The following is a 21165-nucleotide window of genomic DNA, read 5'->3' as shown; positions in this document are numbered from 1 at the left end:
GTACCTTAGTTAGAATTCTCCAGAGAAACAGAGTGTATATGTGTAAATAAAGACTTATTATAAGAAACTGGCTCATGAATCACAAGATCTATAGGGTGAGCTGGCAAGCTGGAGACCCAGGAAAGCCAGTGGCATAGTTCCAACCCAAATCCAAAGGCTTGAAAAGCCAGGAGAGCCAATGGTATGGCTCCAGTCTGAAGGCGAGCAGGCTCCAGACCCAGGAAGAGCCAGGGTTTCAGTCTGAGTCTGAATGAATGCAAGGAAAAGCTAATGTCCCAGTTCGAAGGCAGTCAGGCAGAGGGAATTCTCTCTCACTTGGGAAAGATCAGAGTTTTGTTCTACTCAGGCCTTTAACTGACTGGATAAGGCCCACCCACATCAGGGAGGGCAATCCACTGTACTCAATTTTGCTGACTTAAATGTTAGTCTCATCCCCAAATACCCTCACAGAAACACCCAGAATACTGTCTGAGCAAGTATCCGGGCACCCCGTAGCCAGTCAAGTCAACATATAAAGTTAACCATCACAATATGCTACCGATATTTTGTGGTTGTTCGTTATACAATATCTGATTGATAAACTTTGTAAGAGTTTTAAAGTATTGCTTTTCATGTTTAGTCCTTAATCCATCTGGAATTCATTTTTGTATATGGTATGAGGCAGGGGTCTGATTTCATTTTTCCCCATATGGATAGCCAATGTGCAGTACCATTTATTTAAAAATTTATTCTATCTTAACCTTTGATATATATCAAGTATACTCACAAGCATGGATATTTCTGCACTTTCTATTATGATCCACTCTTTTGCCTAGTCCTGTACCAATACCACATTCATTATCTTAATTACTATCACTTTATAAGGCTTGATATCTAATAAGTCTCAGCTTGTTCTCTTCAAGAGCATCTTAGCTATTCTTGAACTTCTGCAAAAATATTTAGATTTTATCATATGCCAGGTACTGTTCTAGAACACATAATGAACTAGATATATTTTTAGAACTTTAATATCTTTCATAAAGTTTAATAATTTTTCTCATTAAAATGTTAAACATCCTAATAATATTTATTCCTAGGTACTTCATATGCTTAATTTTCTAGTAAATAGTATCGTTCTTACAAAAAATGTAAATTTTCTGTTCAGTGCAGATTACGGAAATTGAATCTGTATCTAGCAGTCTTCTTAAATGCTCTTACTGACAGATTTTGAAGTTTACTATATAGACAAATATGGTAGTTTTCTTTCTTTTCTTGTAATTCTTACAATATTCATTTCTTTCACTTGCCGTGCTGCATAATCTAGAATGCCTACTACAACGCTGTACAGACATGGTGATAGCATGCATTCTATTTTATTCCTATCTTTAAAAAGAATCCTTTATAAGTTTTATCTACAAGTAGTGTAATTTTTAATAGACACCCTTTATTAAGTTAAGGAAATTCCCTTGTATTGCTAGGTAGTTAAGAATTTTTGAAAATTATAAATGAATGTTAAATTTTCTGCATTTCTTGAGATGACCACTTAACTTTTCTTCTATCATCTTTTACTGTGATGGATTATAGTAATTAGTTTTCTTTTTTTTTTTTTTTTGAGATGGAGTCTTGCCCTGTTGCCCAGGCTGGAGTGCAGTGGTATGATCTCAGCTCACTGCAACCTCCATCTCCCCAGTTCAAGCAATTCTCCTGCCTCAGCTTCCCAAGTAGCTGAGATTACAGGTATGCACCACCACGTCTGGTCAATTTTTGTGTTTTTAGTAGAGACGGGGTTTTGCCACGTTGGCCAGGCTGGTCTTGAACTCCTGACTTCAAGTGATCCACCTGCCTTGGCCTCCCAAAATGCTGGGACTCCATCTCTACAAAAAATTAACCACGCCTAGCCAGGATTACAGTAGTTTTCTACTGTTAAGCCAACCTTGAACTCTTGGAATAAAACTTGCTCATGCACATTTTTCTTTTTTGTGTACACTAATTTTGGATTGGTGTGATTACGTTTAGGAATTTTTCTACATGTTCAGGATGGAGACAGGCCTAAGCTTTTCTTTTCTTGTATTAACTTGTAAAGTTTTGATATAAAGTTATGTGAACCTTATTAAATATGTTGTTGAGTGATTGTTCCCTCTCTTATATTTCCAAATTGTGTCTGTAAGATTGAAATTATTTGCTCCTTGTATATTTGCCAAAAGTTACCAATATAAATCTCTGGGCTTGAAATTTGTAGGAAAAATTTTTATTACTGCCTCATTTTTCTCAGGTTTTCTTTTTCATATTTAGCTGGCTTTGCTAAGTTCAATTTTTCTTGGCATTTGGTCATTTAGTCTAAATTTTTAAATGTGCTGGCAAAGATATCTTTATATCTTTCTAGCACCTACAAGACTAGTAGTTGTGAACCCTCTACCATTCTAAAATAAATATTGTTCATTGTGCCATTTTTCTTTTTTCTTTTAGTCTCACCAAAGACCAGCTGACTTTCTTGGTGTTTTCAAAGAATGAATTTTGGGCTTTGTGGATTTGTTTTATAAAAGAGTGACAGGGATTTGGTTTCCCACTTGACTATCTTGGGCTGCCTTGATCTTTTCTTTTATCCTATGAAGATATAAAACCCAATGTTCAATAGTTATCAAGTACTTATTTTTGAATTCCCTACCTATTCATCCCCTGACCTGAGAATTTCTTACCTTTTTGCCAAGATATAAATGCAATTTTATTGACTATCTTCAATTGTTTCTGTGAAAGTTACTTCCCCAGCATCAAGTCTGTCATGTTTAAGGACACATTTTACCCTTCATTCAAAACTCTTACTTCCAAAGCAAACAAAAAAAATTCGATTAAAATATGAGCAAAAGATCTCTATAGACATTTCTCAAAAGAAGACATAAAAATAGCCAAAAGTTACATGAAAAATGTTTGACATCACTAATCATCAAAGAAACGCAAACCAAAACCACAGTGAAGCTGGGAGTGGTGGCTCATGCCTGTAATTCCAGGAGGCCAAGGCAGGAGGAAGGGGTTTGAGGCCAGCCTAGGCCACAGAGTGAGACTCCATCTCTACAAAAAATTAGCCAGGCACGATAGTGCACATCTGTAGTCTCGGCCATTCTGGAGGGTTGCTTGAGCCCAGGAGTTTGCAGCTGCAGTGAGCTATGATCACACCACTGCGCTCCAGCCTGGGTAACAGAACAAGACACTGTCTCTCCCTCAAACCACTCCTAAAAAAACCCCACAATGAGATACTATCTCATCCCAGTTAAAATGGCTATTACCAAGAAAGCAGAAAATAACAAATGCTGGCAAGGATGCAGAGAAGGCAGAGCACTCATACACTGTTAGTGAGAATGTAAATTAGTACAGCAACTATGGAAAATAGTATGGTGTTTCCTTAAATAACTAAAAATAGAACTCTCTCATGATCCAGCAATCCCACTACTAGGTATATATCCAAAAGAAAGGAAATCAGTATATCAAATAGATATTTGCACTCCCATGTTTACTGTGGCACTGTTCACAATAGCCAAAATACGGAATCAACCTAAGTGTCCATCAGTGGATGAATGGATAAAATGTTGTATGTATCCACACACACACACACACACACACACACACACACACACACACACACGAATACTATTCAGCCATAAAAAGAATGAAATCCTGTCATTTGCAGCAACATGAATGGAACTGGAGAACACTATGTTAAGTGAAACAAGCCAGGCACGGAAAGACAGATGTTGCTTGTTCTCACTCACACGTGGGAGCTAGAAGAAATTTGATTTCATGGAGATAGTGAACAGAATGGTGGTTACCAGAGGCTGGGAAGGGTAGGAGGGAGAGGGGGATGAAGGGAGGTTGGTTAATGGGTACAAAAATACAGTTAGATCGAAGGAGTAAGTTCTAGTGTTCAATAGCACAGTAGGGAGACTATAGTTAAATCATTTATTGTGAATTTCAAAATAGCTAGAAGAGAAGATTTGGAATGTTGCAACACAAGGAAATAATAGATGTTAGAGGTGATGGATACCCCAGTTACCCAGATTTGATCATTACACATTGTACACATATATCAAAATATCACATGTACCCCATAAATACGTACAACTATTACATATTGTTAAAAAATTTAAAAATCTCCACCTTTCAGATTTTTATCTGTTAGTAAAATCATTTTCTTAAAGATTGCTTAATTTTCCCATCCATTTGAGTGTCAGACCCTCAAAGTATTTCTGCCTCAGATTATACATATATCCAAGTAAGTTCTAAAGCATTTTAGTATTCAAGGCAAGAATGGTACCATACATTCCTGGTATTTCCAATCAATCATCTGATTTGCTCTCTGGCTCTAAGCCAGGGAAACAGTTTCAAAGTCAAATTTAATTACTTCATTTTCTGTTATGTTTCCACAATCCAGGAGAACACTTCCAGCTAGAATCATTTGGTTCCATTTCATGCCTACCACTGAGCAGTTGTACAGTATTGGGTACAGCCAGAGAAACTAGGGTAAAGACCGATGAGTAGAAGAAAAGAAGAGATAAATCCTATACTAAACAATGAAGAATTTATCCACACTTTAAAAATATACTCCAGGTCACAGCACAATTTTCAAAAGCAGACGTTTTAAAACACAGAAAAGCTCAGGCCAGAGCTGGGACTCAAATATGTAACTGCCTCCAGTAACATAATAAGCAGAAAGCACGGGGCTTGACAGTGTGCAGTGCCAGCAGGACCAGATGGTTTGCTTAAATCACAAGCTAATAAACTTTTGCTCAGAATAAGAAGGGAACAAATTATGACTTTACCACAGACCTATTTTCCTTAAGAAAGCAGCACAATAGGGGGCTTCAGAGGCTGGCAAAGCCCGCTTCTTCAAGTTTCCCACCTTCTTCTGTTCCACAACCAGGAGAAAAACACTTTTTGTAGTTTCCAAGACGCATATGGAAAATCTTGTTATACTCTCTTGGGAGAGTAAAAGGCATAAGTCTCCACAAGAATAAAACAATTAGAAGAAAAAGGGAGTGGTACAAAAAGATTATCCAGAGGTTCAGCAGTCACCATGCAAGCCAGATTGTCACTTGAGAAGTCCACTGGTTTCCCTGACTAGAACAAAATTCCAGATTAAAACCTACTCTCTGTTTTATAATTATGAAGAAAAAAAGGTAACAAGCTCTTGAGTGGAGGAGCATTTTTGAAGTATTAGTGAAAACATGTATACACATATACCTACATACATAAATTCTATCATCCTTTCCTAGGAAATTCCTTTAGAGGATCTCACAACCATTGCTAATGAAAATTTGAATTTACATTTCCCAAGAGAGCTTTAGGCTATTATTTACACTAGAAATCTCTTTTTTCCAATACGTTCTTTTTGCCAACTCATGGTAATTCTTTGACAAGATATATAGCGGTAGTACAGTATTTTATAACTATGGAATAACTATAGTTATTGCAATAATAATTACTTACATTATTTGTCTACTTTGAAGTACACTGTTCTAAGTGCTTTAGATGTATTGTCTCATTAAAGCCTCAAAATGATCCTATATGGTGGGTATAAAGTATTATTATCCTCATTTTTATGGCAAAAGAAACAGGGTTAGTGGGTTTAAGTGCCTTGTCCGAGGTCATACAGAGAAAGCAAAGCTAGGATTCCAAGCTAAGTAGTCCGACTCCATCCTGCTATACACACTGAGCGCTGCTTTGCTATCACGTATCAGTGTTTACCAAAATCATCCACAATGGTATCTAATGAGTCACTCTGGGGAGTGTTCCCATTCCCACTCTTTTTAAAAGAGAGTGGAAACATATCAGTGTGAAAGAAATACTTCTTTTTCAAGCCATCTCAATTTTCCTTTTATTTTTTAAAAAAATCAACTCAGAAGGCTTAGGAAGATAAATCCCGTAATAAGCACTCATCACTCCTAAGTAGGGCTTGAAAAATAAGACACAATAAAATGTGGATGCACATTTTCAAAGCAAACATCACCCTGCTGCTATGACCCTCAGTATCTTGTGTCACTGATGTTAGAAAGAGGCTAAGACGGGCCAATGTTTCATCATTGCCAATTCTATTTAGGTGACTTTGGCAGCACAGCATCAAAACCAAAAAATAAACACCTGAATTAATGCACTGAAAACAAACTATCTTTTCAGCAGAATATTATTTCATTTTTTCTATTTTTAAGTCAGCCTACATCATGCTTTGACAGCAAAATATTATTTATCTCCCAAGATTTGCTTATTTCAGCAACAGATTGTAATGGAATCAGTTAACACAAAAAATTAATGATCTACTGGGTACACATAAGCTCCTGGAAGAAGGGAGGACAGAAATAATCTAAGTAATAGATTGCATTTTCTTCCTCCAGCAGTAGTAACAAAGAAGATGTGGCAACCACCATTTTATGCTTTCTTCTGCATCTGGGTCTGAGAGCTCTTAATATTTCATTAGGGTTTGTGACAAATGTCTAATTTAGGAAATGAAATATGAATAGAGGTGGAATGACAAAGACCATCCCTAGAACTCTGAGCTCTGATAAGTTCTCTTCTGAAAAGGCATTTTTTTTTTTTTGCTTTGCTAGGGAGTTAAGACAATAGAATAAAGCAAGTGTTGAATGGCTATATAATTTGTCCAGGTTTTGGAAAGAAATTTCCTTCTTAAATAATCTGATCATCTCAAATGGAGAAAATATTTATTGCATTTTATTTGGAAAACAGCAAACAAAACAGACCATGTAGGGATTCAGCCCTTCTTCTAAGATCAAATGAAATAATGTGAGTAAAACAGACTCAAACACTTTCCTTAAGTTTTTAACAAAAATAAAAGTTCACTGCCATTTTAACTGGAAATTTTAATTCTTCTCATTTGCAATGGTGAAAAAAACCAAACTGCCACCTAGAAATAAAGTTGACATTTCATTAATTAGACACACATTTTGTGGAGAAAATTTATTTCAACATAACCCTGGACAGTTGTTAGAAACACAATGTTGGCAAATAAAATGACACTTACTTGACCTTATCAAAAGTATACTATTAGCCAAGGGAGAAAAGTAAAAGGATGGGATTTTATGTCTGGTGACCCTAGGACGCCAAGAGGGAAACTCATAAACATCACGTAAGTGCATGTATAATATGTGTATGTATGTGCATATACGATACGTGTATGTTTGTGCATGTCTGGTGTGTGTGTGTGATTTTGGCCATAATAAGGCTCAACACTTGTATGCTGCCTTTGTAAGCTACTAAAACCCTTGCAAATACTTATCTCAATGTGAGGTAGTGAGTGGATACTTGTGGGGATAATAATTTCTTCCATCTAGGTGAGATTACAGATACTCGGAGAGATTACAAAACTTATGCCAAATCACTGTTAGTACACAGAACAAGGATTAGAATCCATGTCACTTGACTTCTAATCCAAAGCACTTTACATTAATTTTAATGCATCTTTATTCATTTATTAAAGAGGGTGGAGATAAGAGGAAGGGACAATTGAATGTCAAAATAGGACTTGGGATATGACACACACAAAAACTATCTGTTGAATAGGATAAATCCCACCGTGCACATTTCTCCAGAAAAAAATACCTTTCATTGAAACATCCAGGAAGACACAGCCAAGGAGAATATAAACTGCATATAAAAATCAGCGGGAAGCCATCTGGCTCCCAAGGCTTTACTTTCAGCCGTATCTTGGATGACTGCTTCTATAATCAATAACTTGGTTTATCAAACTTCTCAGTAGGAGAAAAGAAATAAGAGCCAAACACCCCAAGAACTCATTACAAGCGAATGATATATCCCTTGGTATAGATCCACCACATAGACTCCAAGCGTGCTTCCTGGTACAGAAGTTGCTCTGCAGTTTAGATAGAGTATAGGGTATAAAAACATGTCTGGTCGGGCACGGTGGCTCACATCTGTCATCCCAGGACTTTGGGAGGCTGAGGAGGGTGGATCATGAGGTCAGGAGTTCGAGACCAGCCTGGCCAACATGGTGAAACCTTGTCTTTACTAAAAATACAAAAATTAGCTGGGCATGGTGGCATGCGCCTGTAGTCCCAGCTACTTGGGAAGCTGAGGCAGAAGAATTGCTTGAACCCGGGACGCGGAGGTTGCAGTGAGCTGAGATGGCGCCTCTGCACTCCAGCCTGGGCAACAGAGCGAGACTCCGTCTAAAAAAAAAAAGTCTGCTTTGAAAACCAGTATCCATAGACTTCTGGCAGTCATTTCTGGGGTTTAATTTTGGATATGCCAAAGGTTTGTTTCCACTGTACTTAATTTTTTCACATCGCTCTAACTTTTGAAAACACAGATACAGTCCTTTTGCTGAATAAAATGAAAACTTGAGCCTAAATTTAAAGGCATAGATATTTCCTGGACTTCCAGGACAGTATTATCATATACTACTATGTCAAAAAAATTTTCTGGAGGTTTTTCTAGAGGAAGAAACTAAGATAACAACAACAAAAAAAGACAAATCCAAATGCATTACTTGAAGAGCGACTACTCATGTTTCTAGAGAATTTTTTGGTCATACTATGTCATGGGGTTATTTCCTGGGGGCTTCAGTTCTGCTTCAGAATTTCTTTAGCAGTTATCTACTGACCCCATCTGGTAAAATTATAGAGTAAGTTATAGTCTTTAAAGCTTCTGTCAACTCGATTTCTAAAAATTTTATGAAAAGAGATATTTTAAGAGAAACAAGAAAATAGGAGATCAGGGCAAATGAATCTAAAGATCTTTAGCTTTATCTTCCTATACACATAGGATGAGAGAGAAAACATACAATTAGGAAAAAGGTCATGCCATTCACTTAGAAGGATTTTACATTCCAACTAATTTACACTCCAAGTTCATGTTGAGTATAAAATCTCCACTTTTTTTTTACTGTTATATTATTTATAAAGTTTTCTGCTTTCTTTTTCGAGTATACTAAACATTACTCCATCTTTTAGGGCTATCCGTATTCTAAAAGAAAGAGTTCATGTTGCTGCCTTTTCCCTTGTTATTCTTGAAGATGACTGTTAGTACTCTGACCTTTTATTAAGGGTTCTATTAAAACTCTGAGGCTTTTTTTATTGTTTAATATAAACACAAGGTAATTATTTTAAAATTGTATTCAGCAGAAAGGGATGAATATAACTTCAAATATAGTACAAGGTAGCTTCAAACTTTAAGTACAGAGTTACTAAAAGTGGAGAAATGTCCGTTTTAACCATGAAATTTAATCTTATGATTAAAGATTTGTGTTGCTTTCTAATCTATCAATATTCAGAATCTGATTCCATTAAAAGGGCTAAAAATTACATGAAGAAATGGAAGGTTTTAAAAACACACTGAGTTTCATTTTCTTCCCTACTATTTCCAGATTTTTTAAGGTGGCTACAACCATACTATGAAATTTCAACTCTTTTTTTGGACATTCATTCTCTGAGACATTGAGTTTTTAAACCTCCTGTCATTAGAATATATCTGGGTAATTTCCATTAATAAATGGATCAAAATGCAGAGTGCTGGGTTGCCATTACTAGAGACTTTATCATTCCTCTAACTTAAGTCATTTCATACATCTTTCAAAGATCAAAAGAAGGAGAAGTCTAAACATGGAGATTTCTGGTAGGGCAGGGTACAGCCATTTAACAACTTCTTTCAACAAGCCAGAGATGGCAGAATTCTCTTTGAAGTGGCAGCCCCATTGGCTTTTGAAGTCCCTTGTCAATTGCAGAATGGCTGTGGTGGGGTTTGTTTTGTAACCAGCTGTCACCATGAAGGCAGACATGACGTATTTCCAGCAGTCTCACTTCAGGGTCTGTCAAGTGACTGATTTCATAACCAGCCACCATAACAAAGGGGATTCAAACTCCTTGACAGCAGAGCGAGAGTCTACAGTGAAACCTACGAGGTTCCTCTTGACAGAATTTAATTGAAAGACTGAACTGATTACACAACGGCAAAGAGAAGATGATCGTGAACTGTCATATCTCTTAGGTACCTGAAACATTAAAAATATACTTTCTATATGCTTATCAATATCATGTTCCATAATAACATCTTACATTTTAAAAATGAAGTATCTTTGAACAACAGTATCTACAATCTGTGCATTGACCAAACATGATGAACTTCTGCAGAAACCAGTAAACTGCTTTACAAGCACCGTTTACGTTACCAACGTAACACTCTATTTTTTTTGTAAGACAGAATGATTCTACATAGTTCTGAATAACGTTTGTATCTGTAACACTTTTGGACTGCTTAGCTACTCATTTCAAGAATGTCTCACAGAAATCAGTTAAGACTTATAAGAGCAAGCAAAGAAAATGAATTTAGGATATGTTAAGAAGAGATTTCTGTAAACTATTAAATGTAACCCATTACAGCACTATATGAAATGAATCAGTCTTAATAATATTATGAACCTATTTCCAAGTCCGGGAAAGATGAGGCAAATCTTGAAAAACCTAATGTCAAATTTACCAGTGATGATCAGAAGCATCAGTCCCACTAAAAGGAAATAAAGTAGGATCAAAAAGATTTTCAAACGATTCTAATCAGTTTATACCTGCTCTGCAGAATGTTTTGAATTATTACATGTTTTCATAAACATGGTGGCCTGGTATTTCCGAGTGGAAGGCTCACTGCTACGTAAGACTTTCAGCTAGTTCCCACTAGCTAAGAGGTCAACAACAGTGGGCCCAGAATTTTGCACATTCACTTTTTGAGACATATAAGCCCTCTGTTTTGCCACTGAAGGACAGGTCAGGGATAATAATGATTTCTAAATTGTATTTTTCCACTCTGGCTACCATTCTTTAAAATCAAGCACAAAAAATGTAAATAACTTTCACATAAATATCTATTCTGATTCTTTAAATCTACAATTCTGACACCTTTAAGTTCTTCTGTTCAGATGAAAAAGTAGTTTATCAAATCCAGTGGAAATGCAATTGCAACAAAGAAAACATTTCAAAACACTGTTTAGATAAGTATAAAAATATGATAAAATTACCATTAAATCCTAAATTGTTTAGTAAGTACAGTGATGCTGCAAACATTAAGTCAGGACAAAATTTCATTTATTCGCTCATAATTTAATTACTTAGTAAATATTCATTGAATGCCATTGTGTACCAGGCACAATGGTAGATGCTGAGGATACAACAGTAAATAAGACACAGCTCCTGCCCTCAAGGAGCTTTCATTCTAGGAGACAAAATGGAGACAGTCTCTTAAAGCAATAGGTAGTAAATACGTAATAATAATGCAGTGTTATTAAAAAAAAAAAAAAACAGGACTAAGTACAAGTGCAGTTGAAAAACATGAGAGGCTGGGCACAGTGGCTCACGCCAGTAATCCCAGCATTTGGGAGGCTGAGGTGGGCAGATCACCTGAGGTCAGGCGCTCGAGACCAGCCTGGTCAACATAGCGAAACCCCGTCTCTACTAAAAATAACAAAAAATTAGCTGGGCATGGTGGCGGGCGCCTGTAATCCCAGCTACCTGGGAGGCTGAGGCAGGGATAATTGCTTGAACCTGGGAGGTGGAGGTTGCAGTGAGCCGAGATCATGCCACTGCACTCCAGCCTGGGCAACAGAGAGAGACTCCATCTCAAAAAAGAAAAAGAAAAAGAAAAAGAAAAAGAAAAACATGAGAGAGACATGTAACTCAGACTTGGAAGGTCAGAAAAGGTTTTATGGAAGAAGTAGGATTTTTCCAGACAAGGGAATAAGGTAAGGTTGAAGAGATTGCTTCACTCAGAAGGAACATGTAGTTTAAGACATGTAAGCCCTTCTTTACTCTTCTGAAAAAGGACCCAACAAGAACTGGCACTTGTTTTCGACCTAGAAAACATTACATATATCTGAGAATCTGTTGTTTAACAACTGAATAATATTATAAAGAAAGTATGTACCACAGTGACTGGCAGACAGTAGGTAATCAGTAAGTGTCAGTAAATCTACAAGAATTGTAGTTTGTATTAAGAATAAAAGGTACTCTGCCTTCCGACACAAGTGGAAGCCTGAGACCCTCACCAGAAGCAGATGCGGGCATCATGCTCCTTCTAGTCTGTAGAACCATGGCCAAATGAACCCCTTTTCTTTATAAATTACCCAGCCTTAGGTAATTCCTTTATAGCAACACTAAATGGAATAAGACAACCATCCACTTAAAGATCCTCATGATAAAAAGCGTAGAAATCAACCTTGCCACTTCCCTCTCCTCTCCCTCATCATCAACATGCAATTGACCAGCAAATCTTGCTGAGTTTATCTCCAAATAGACCTCTCCATCTCCTTTGCCATCACCCTACATGTCTTTGGATTATATGTTTTCCTAAGATGTCCTCAGCCCTTTCTACCCTTACTCTCCTATTTATTCTTCATATAATTGCTGGAATACTCTATTTATTTTTGAGATGGCGCAATCTGGACTCACTGCAACCTCTGCCTCCTGGGCTCAAGTGATTCTCCTGCCTCAGCCTCCTGAGTAGCTGGGACTATAGGCGTGCACCACCACGCCCAGCTAAATTTGGTATTTTTAGTAGAGACAAGGTTTCACCATGTTGGCCAGGCTGGTCTCGAACTCCTGACCTCAGGTGATCGACCTGCCTCAGCCTCCCAAAGTGCTGGCATTACAGGCATGAGCCACTGTGCCCAGCCTGGAATACTCTTTTTAAAACAGGAAATAAGTCTTACCGCTCTTCTGCTTAAAATTACTTAAAAGATAACCACTGTGGTTAAGATAAAACCTAAATTCATTAACATGACTATCCTATATATTCTGGTTTCTGCCTACCTCTCCAGTTTCATGCCACACCATCCATTCATTCACTCATTTATTCAATCACTCACCTACTATCCATAGAGCTACCGGCTCACTTTGACTTAGTACACTCCACGAACTCTGGTTTTCTTTTGATTTCCGAACTATGCCAAACTATTTCCATCGTTAGGGTCTCCACACATGTGGTTCCTGCTGAAGTAAACTACCTGCCATTCTTAATTTCACTAATTCCTACTTACTTTTCATTTTCATTTCTCAATTTAAGTATCAATGTGTTAAGAGATGCCCTCCAGCTAGGCACGGTGGCTCATGCCTGTAATCCTAGCACCTTGGGAGGTCAAGGTGTGCGGATCACAAGTTCAGAAGTTCGAGACCAGCCTGAACAACATGCTGGAATCCCGTCTCTACTAAAAATACAAACATTAGCCGGGTGTGGTGGTGCATGCCTGTAATCCCAGCTACTTGGGAGGCTGAGGCAGGAGAATCGCTTGAACCTGGGAGATGGAGGTTGCAGCAAGCCGAGACCACACCACTGCACTCCAGCCTGGGCAATAGAGCAAGACTCCATCTCAATAAATAAATAAATAAATAAATAAATAAATAAATAAATAATAAAATAAAATAGAAGAGATGCTTTCCCTGACCATTCACTCTAAATAAGGTCTCGTTACACACTTTTATAAAATACTATACGTTTTTTATTTGCATGGATCAAATTTTAAAGTATATGTTTATTTCTGTGATCAATCTCCCCTACTAACATATAAGCTCCATGAGGAAAAGGACCATACTCATTTGGTTCAGTAAAGTATTCTCAGTTTCTAGCACATAGGAGGATCTAGATAAACAATGAATGAACAGCGAAATGAATGGATGATACATAAACTTCTAACAATGCTGGGGTGGCATGTTCTCACTATGGACATCGAATGTAGATGACTCTCATTTCTGTAACTATTCCACTCCTTTTTCCTCCACTAATTCCATCACTCATGTCATAACTTTAAGCATCTACATGATACTACTACACGAATGTGGAAGAAAACACTCATATGCAATTATAATATCCCTTGAAAGTGATCTAGTCTTCCACCATTATTTCTTAAAGGAAAAATTACTTTTGACAAACATGGTTTTATGTCACAAATGTTTTTCCAAAAACAAAAATTTAAAAAATGACCAACTATATCAGAAAATGCTTGTATTTGAATATCCTAGTGTCACAACTCTGTCAGGCTTAGGAGGAAAAACTAACTAGTATCTACTAACTATGTATATGTAGATAGATAGATATCCATGTATCTATCTGTCTGTCCATCTGACTGTCTGACCGACCATCCATCCATCCACCCACCCATCTGTCCAACATACTATAGAGTTGAACTGTCCAATATAGTAGCCACTAGGCAGATATGGCCATTAAAATTTACTTAAAATTAAATAAAAGCAAAGTATCAGTTTTTCAGGTGCTCTAGCCAAATTTTAAGTGTTCAACAGAAACGTGGCTAGAGGCTACCATCTTGGTAGAACAGACATAAAACATTACCATTGTTTTAGAAAGTTCTATTTGACAGTGCTGCTATAAAGACTACAGAGGTTTCAGAAGCCCATAAGCACTTGCGAAGAAAAATGTATACTTATAATATTCACTTTATGCCAAAAAAGTAACTTTTGTTTAGATTTCAAGTCCTTCTAATATTGAATAGTATTTAGAAACCGTATCTGACCACTACGAGTGAGCATTGCTACTAAGAAGATGATTTGTTTTCTAGGTATTTGCAGTACATAGGAAATGCATGTGTGACTGTGTTTAAGAGAAAAAAGTCATAAATTTAAACAAATGTTTCAAATTCCAATTTAAGATTACAAAGACTAAACCCTTAAAATATTTTTACGGTTTTAAAATTTCCGTATCTTCCTGCTTCTAGGAATAAGATCTAAGGATAATGTTCTAAAACCAATGCTTAGTTTCAAATAATGCTAAGAAAGTATTTTTCCCCTCCCTCCCTTCCTTCTGGAAACTATAGAACATCTGGCTTAGTAAAACTGAAAGCATTAGAACTGGATTTTATAGCATATATTTCTAGCAGTTTACTAAAGCTACTCAAGGTTTTTTGGTTTTTTTTGTTTTTTTTTAGACGGAGTCTCACTCTATCACTGAGGCTGGAGTGCAGTGGCATGATCTCAGCTCACTGCAACCTCTGCTGCCCGGGTTCAAGCAATTCTCCTGCTTCAGCCTCCCGAGTAGCTGGGATTATGGGCACCTAGCACCGCGCCCGGCTAATTTTTGTATTTTTAGTAGAGATGGGGCTTCACCATCTTGGCCAGGCTGGTCTTGAACTCTTGACCTCGTCATCCACCTGCCTCGGCCTCCCAAAGTGCTGGGATTACAGGTATAAGCCACAGCGCCCGGCCTACTAAAACTCTTTTTATGAGAAGACCATGGATGTAAAATGGGAAATAATGTACAGATTAAGAACCTGTATTGATCTAAGACAGACTCTCAGAGAATAAATAATCTGGTGATAAGAATAATGTCCATCTGATCAACATATTAGGTGACTGTGTTATTCTCAGTTGATGCAAATCTACAACTTCTAGAATATGAGACCAGATTGGGGAGAGGACAAGAATTTGCTTGAGTCACAGTATTAAAACTTGACATATGTAAATTAGAATTTAACAGTAAGTTTGTCACTGCTGGTGCTGAATCAACCAGACAGGGTCTATAAATACGACATTTATCTGGGGCCTTCAGCCAACCAGTGAGAGCAGTGCCTCCCCTTGGAACCACAGAGGGCAGTGGTGGTGACAACAGAAGTACCAATAGTGGTAGATGTTTACTATGGCTTTACCATGTGTCAGAATCTGTTAAAGGTGCTTTATACAGATACCATCTCTTTAATGTGGCAGATGTAGTAACTATTTCTTTTACAGCTCGGGGAACTGACCCACAAGTAACTTGCCCAAGATCATAATTTCTAAGTGGTGGGAGCCTAATTCCAACCAAGGCTTCTAACTCCAGAGTCCACCTTCTTCGCCATTATGGAATACAGCTTCCCTAAGGTTCTGGAACGACCTTTTGAACTGGAAAGCCACAGTGTAAAAATTTCTGTACCTAACCTATCACTTCTGCCTCTCTCAGACTCGACTTCCGTCACATTCAGTAAGCCTACTTTCAGCTTTGTAAGATTACAAAGAAGTCCTCTCAGATGAGATGAGCAAACCTGGGGGAAAAACTGGTTGGAAGGTGAGAATCAAAAGATTGAACTTAGTTTCTAGTTGAGATATCAAGGAAATATTGGTGTAAAGATATGAAATGGGCTGTTGTCTATTTCGTAAGTTTGGATCTCAGAAGAGAAAACTGGGCTAAAAATATAAATTGTGCACGCATACAGTGCCAGCTTTGTGGAAAGGTAGCTTGAGCCCAGGAGTTCGAGGCCGTAGTGTGCTATAATCATGCCTGTAAATAGCTACTACAGTCCAGCCTGAACAACATATCGAGAACTCATCTGTAAATAAATAATAAAAATATCTGATGTGATAACAATTCTAAAACTGACGATAATGTAGCTAACATTTCTTTAATACCATGTCTTGCTTCTTATCCTCAAACAAATTTTTCCCTCAGGCTTTCTCATCTCAAAAAATTATACCACTATTCTCCCAGTTGGCCAACCAGAAATCCAATGGCCATCTTTGTTTTCTCTTCTATCCTTTATCCATACATGTAATTCACCAAATCCTTTTAGCTCTATTTCCGAAAGACGTTTTAAATCTATTTCTCTTTATCTCCACTGTCACTGTGGAATCTCTTCAGCTATTGCCTGATTCGCCCAACCCCTTGCATAGACCAAGAGTCTCTCTATACATTTTTGCTTCTATACCTCCTAAAAGAGTTTATACAACTATGATTTTTAAAATGTATCTTTTTATACTTCTTTTTTTCTGCTCACAAACATACTGAGACAGAATGATTTTAACTTGATATATAAATTTTTTACATCGAAAGTTTAAAGAGTTGCAAAGATTTAATTTCTTGGGTATTAAAGACTGTTTTTTAAAAAAGCATCACTTTTTTTAAAGAAAAGGAAGTATCCAATAAAATACAAATACCATACTTGATATCCATCATCATCTATTCAAAAACTGTAAGGACAAATTATTATTTACATTTTCCTTTTTCTCTTTGACCTTGTTTCCATTCTACTTCTCCTTAGAATTTTATACTAATGTAATTTACTTTGTGCTAGATGGCTTGCACAGATCCTGTCTTGTACTTTTCTCAACAAAAATATTTATATAAATTTAAATTTGATATTTTAATATTTTCCTGTGGTCATAACCCTTAAGAATTCTTGTGCACTGAGTTATCATTAGAATCACTAGTTATATAGTATCAATCAAGACCAATATATATATTGAATATTATAAGAAAATTATTATTAAACATGAATACATTTTAATTAAAATGTATCTTATTAAACATATTTATCTTAATGAGATTAATGGGACTTTTATACTTTTATTAGTTTAGATATCCCTTGTTAATATTACTATTAATAGAAAGATAAAGGTTCAGACCGGGCACAGTGGCTCACGCCTGTAATCCCAGCACTTTGGGAGGCAGAGGCGGGCGGGTCACCTGAGGTCAGGAGTTTGAGACCAGCCTGGCCAACATGATGAAACCTCGTCTCTAATAAAAATGCAAAAAAATTAGCCAGGCATGGTGGTGGGTACCTTTAGTCCCAGCTACTTGGGAGGCTGAGGCACAAGAATCGCTTGAACCCGGGAGGTGGAGGTTGCAGTGAGCCAAGATCCCACCGCTGCACTCCAGTGTGGGTGAAGAAGTGAGACTCCATCTCAAAAAAAAAGGAAGATAAGGGTTCAGCATCAATTCTATCGGTATGTTTCACTTCTATAGATGTAAGCACTAAGAAACCTTCATCATATAAATGGATAGGAATGGAAGGAGTTTTGTTGTAGCAATATAACTCAACTCTTTGCATTCCTTCAGACTTACATGCCCCAAACCAGATAGTAACGTGTCATCGAAAATTATTTATAATAATCTACCAACTGGCAACTTAATTAGGTTTTATTTCAATTCTGTTGAAAACAACCTGATGGACTCATCCATTATCTTAACACCAATATGCTGAATTGTCCCTTTGTTAACATTCCAAAGTTTTTTCACCTCTGAGGAATAGAGGATAGTAAGAGTCAGGAGAGTTGTCAAGTGAGGGGTGCAGAACCGTGAAGGGGAAAATGAAAAAGGAGAATCTGCACACCTTAGGTGCCTTTTGAGCAGATCAATTTCAGGGATACGTATGTTTAGAGGCTGAGAGCCTGTGCCCATGTGCCTTTTGGGAAAGTGTTCATGCACTTTCAGGCGTGTGCATACCTCAGAAGACATCCAGCCTAGGCTACTTTAATAGCCCATCTGATCCTCCCGCTTTCAATCTTACCCCCCTCTAATTCATCCTCCACCCAACATCCAGAATGATCTTTTAAAAACATCAATCAGATGATGTCACGCCCTCTTTAAAACTCTTCAATGGCTTCCATCCCTCTTATGAAGCACAAACTTCTGCCATGGCTTATATAAAAGGCCCTGCATAGCTTGCACTGTTCTTGCCCGCCAGTCATATTAGTCTTCCTTAGACACGTTCAGCTCTTCTCCACCTTATTACCATTATGATTGCTGCTTCTGTCCCACTTGTCACATGTAAGCTTCTTAGCCTTCAAGGCTTAGGACAAAGCTACTTTCACAGAGGACCCTCTCTGAGCACTTAATCTAAAATAGCTGCTAACCCTCCAACTTTCAAGAAATTATTGTGTATTTCTGAAAACCTGTTCCTTTGTCATAACTAGCAATTAAATGTTATCTGTTGGGTTAGTGTCTGTGTCCCTATCTGAACTGTAAGGTCTCAGGCATGAAACCACAGCTACTTTGTTTATCAGTATGTATTGTCCAGGACTACCACAGCACCCACTGAATAAGTTATAAAGATCTGTTGAATGAATGAATGAGCAAGTAAACTAATAATAACTATTGTTCTTTGTTCAAAGGTTCTCTACTTCCTTGAACATAAGCTTGAGCATGCTTCATTCAGCATGATCTGACTGTGCACACCTGTACAAAGGATCTCTCTTACTCTCTCATCTTTTTCTCTTCTTTACATAGTTCTTGCCATTCCTATTTACACTCTACTGTAGCTACTAACCACAACTTGGTTTCCTAGACGCTTCTAGCTTTCACTTCTGTTCCCTCTACATGGAACATGTTGAACATCTTTCACTTCTTTGCCGAGTTTCCTTTCTTTCCTTTCCTTTCCTTTCCCTTTCCCTCTTTCTTTCCTTCTTTCTCTCTCTCTCTCTCTCTCTCTCTTTCTTTCTTTCTTTTTTATATGGAGTCTCGCTCTGTCCCCCAGGCTGGAGTGCAGTGGCACGATCTCAGCTCACTGCAAAGTCCGCCTCCCAGATTCACGCCATTCTCCTGCCTCAGCCTCCCGAGTAGCTGTGACTACAGGTACCCGCCACCACACCCGGCTAATTTTTTAATTCACACATAGACATCTCCTCCAGGAAGCCTTCTGCAGACCTCCCAAATCTGGATTTCAGGCTTGCCCCTCTTGCTCTGTTCCTAAAGCTCTGTATTAAGACCTCTGCCATGGTAGTTGTCAAACAGAACCATAATTATAAGTTCATCCTTCAGTCTTTCCCAATAAACCACAAGCTTCTTGAAGACAGAGGCTGTATCTATTACCTTTTCATTTCAGTGCTTAATGTGGCATTTGGAAAAGCACTAGATATTTTTTAAATGTTAGCAGGGAAAAAGGTACAAGTGAAAGTATAATTTTATTTTCAGAGCATCACTGCCATTTAATAAACATTGAGGGAAATATAACTTAATATTCAGACCAGTAAAGAATTATGTTTATAAAAGTAAAGAATAAATTGCTAAAAGTAAAAAAGGCAATAAGAAAGACGAAGCAATACAATTATAGTTCTATTAGTGTACATTATCTTCTACAGACATACCCCTCTACCAGTTTTGCTTCTGTAGTGGCAACTGTTCATTCTGAAAATGAACTTGGGTATTCTGGTGATAACTGCTGCATAAATGACAGAGGAGATTTCCAGCCAATGAAGAACTTTATACATGAACAACAACAAAAAAGTATGTAATCCTTAAAAATGCTCATTAATGTATCATTACCTAGCAAACCACAGATATAACCCTATAACCTTGAACATCAAGAATTTATACTTTATAAGCCAAATAATGTCAAAATGGCAATTTGAAAAAATATTACTGTTTATCACTGAATATCACTGTTAAAAATGGGGCTTTTAAAAGAACAATCAAATTCATATGTGCAAATATGTTGTTATTATTATTATTTTTAAAGACAGGGTCTCACTCTGTTGCCCAGACTGAGATGCAGTGGTACAATCATGGCTCACTGCAGCCTCAAACTCCTAGGCTCAGGTGATCCTCTCACCTCAGTCCCTCAAGTAGCTGGGAATATAGGCATACCCCCTCATGCCCGGCTAATTAATTTTTATTTTCTTGTAGAGACGAGGCCTCGCATTGTCGTACAGGTTGGTCTCTAACTCTTGGCTTCAAGCAATCCTCCAGCCTCTGCCTCCCAAAGTGCTGGGATCACAGGCATGAGCCACTGTATCCCGGCCCAGTGAAGATATTTAAATCACTCTTTTAAAATGTTAAAATTCAAAAATTTAAATTTCATAACATCATAGCTGAACTAAGCATACTGCTCCTTAGCCCCTGGCAATTCTGAGACTTGTTTAGGAGACCTTGTTTAAGAAAAGTGACACTCACATTCAATAAAGCACAAAACCCACCAAAAGTTAAACAGAGAAAGCTTCCAGAAATAGAATCCCCACGTGGAAAGGGACAAAGCAAAAGTAAAGGAGCTGTTGGGTTCTCCCCTGTGGGGATCATTCACTTCCATCTTCTAATTTGCTCACACAGGTTAGGGGGCACCTTCCTTCATTAGGTCATTACACAACTTCTCTAAATTTCTAGCATGGGCTCAGCGTGGGGCAGCATGTATTAGGAATAAATAAACTGTAAGGGGATCCCGTGAGAATAGAGAAAAGGCATCAAGAGATGTTTTCTTATGGGAGTTCTTCCTTGCTCGAACTTTGGAAGGTTCTACATCTTATTTTAATAAGAGCTATGGCTCCCATACAATTTTACTTTGCTCTTGGAGGAATTAAGAGATGTAGATATCCTACCTTTATCAGAAAAAGTCATTCTTTCCCAGAAGCTAAATTTAAGTGAGAAACAGGTAACTTTTGAATCTGAGAAAGATAGAATAATGTTCCTAAACAAAAAAGCTCATTTAAGGCATTT

The 21165-nt window shown here is 37.5% G+C and overlaps 1 protein-coding gene across 50 annotated transcripts in view; it reads right to left on the bottom strand.

Moving 5' to 3' along the window:
• The window catches only part of ERC1 (ELKS/RAB6-interacting/CAST family member 1), a 536900-nt gene that overhangs the window by 231225 nt on the left and 284510 nt on the right, over positions 1-21165 (bottom strand). The window lies entirely within an intron of this gene.

The sequence above is a fragment of the Pan troglodytes genome, chromosome 10 (genome assembly GCF_028858775.2).
Source record: "Pan troglodytes isolate AG18354 chromosome 10, NHGRI_mPanTro3-v2.0_pri, whole genome shotgun sequence".
Classification (NCBI taxonomy): domain Eukaryota; kingdom Metazoa; phylum Chordata; class Mammalia; order Primates; family Hominidae; genus Pan; species Pan troglodytes.
This window is presented reverse-complemented; position numbering and strand designations above follow the sequence as displayed.